General features: G+C 38.7%; 1 protein-coding gene across 1 annotated transcript in view; it reads right to left on the bottom strand.

Moving 5' to 3' along the window:
- Positions 1-1,421, bottom strand: part of CACNA2D1 (calcium channel, voltage-dependent, alpha 2/delta subunit 1) — a 560,165-nt gene that overhangs the window by 190,291 nt on the left and 368,453 nt on the right. The gene's annotated exons all lie outside the window — the stretch shown is intronic.

Below are 1,421 nucleotides of genomic sequence, written 5' to 3'. Positions count from 1 at the left end.
ACACACACACACACACACACACACACACACATTTATATGTCCTACAAGACTGTGAAGGAGGATATTGGTATATAATATTTTACCTTTCCTGTAAACACCACTGTGAATGTGGTTATTCATATAGTGGGGAAAAAAATGATGAAAACTTCTTAGATATTATCAAACATCTTAAGGCAATCAGTAGCTGAGCCTGGTTGTTCAGGACCATAGTCTCAGGAGACACCATGGTCAAGTGGCACAATATATTCCACAAAGACAATGTTCTACATCCTACTTTTGTAAACAGCATCAGGGATATTAAAAGCTCATGACTGGCAATCTATGGTGCAGCTATTGGTCTCTCCATGTGCAGAAAGAAGAGTGATCAGAATTGAAGATTCTTGGAATCAACTAGTCCAACGGACTAATGGGAGATGTTATCATTGGTCACCATGATCCTGAGACCAGAAGAACTACATGGTACCCAGTTACCACTGTCAACTGTTGTTGCTAAATGCCATCGACCTGGTTCTGACTCATAGTGACCCTGTTTAGGGTTTCTATAGAGTGGCTTGTGAGTTTGAACTAACTGTGCTTCAAACCGACTTGTGACCCAGTGTTTTTTCCCATACTACAACAGGCACCATCAAGTCAGTTCCAACTCTATGCACAACAGAGTAAACACTGCCTGGTCTGAACACCATACTCATACCAGGACAGCAAAACCCTTCCTGTTGGAACCCATTGGTGTAGTCATTATGTCAATCCATCTCATTGAGAGTCTTTCACTTTTTTGCCTCTATTTTACCAAACATGATGTCCTTCTCCAGAAACTGGTACCTCCTGAAGACACATCCTGAGTATGTGAAATGAAGTTGAGCTATCAGTTTCTAAAGAGAATGCTAGCTGTACTTCTTTCTTCCAAGACAGATGGGTTCATTTTTCTGGCATTATATGGTTTACTTAATATTCTTCACTAGCTCCATAATTCAAAGTCATCGGTGTCCAACTTTCACATACATATGAGGCTATTGAAAAATAAAATCATAGCCTGGGTTAGTCACAACTGAGTCTTCAATGTGACTTATTTGATTTTTAACACTTTAAAGAGATCTTTTGAAGTATGCACAAAGTATGAATCTGGGAAAATTGGAAGTTGTCAAAAATGAAATGGAACACATAAACATCAATATCTTAGGCATTGGCCATTTTGAGTCTGACAACCACATGGTTTAATATGCCAGGAATGACAAATTGAAGAGGAATGGTGTTGCATTCATCGTCAAAAAGAAAATATCCAGATCAGTCATGAGGTACAACGCTGTCTGTGATAGGATAATATCCATGTGTCTACAGGGAAGCCCAATTAATACCACTATTATTCTAATTTATGCACCAACCACTAAAGTCAGTGAAGATGAAATAGAAGAATTCTACCAACT

This window comes from Chrysochloris asiatica, unplaced genomic scaffold (genome assembly GCF_000296735.1).
Source record: "Chrysochloris asiatica unplaced genomic scaffold, ChrAsi1.0 scaffold00010, whole genome shotgun sequence".
NCBI classification, from domain to species: Eukaryota; Metazoa; Chordata; class Mammalia; order Afrosoricida; family Chrysochloridae; genus Chrysochloris; species Chrysochloris asiatica.
This window is presented reverse-complemented; position numbering and strand designations above follow the sequence as displayed.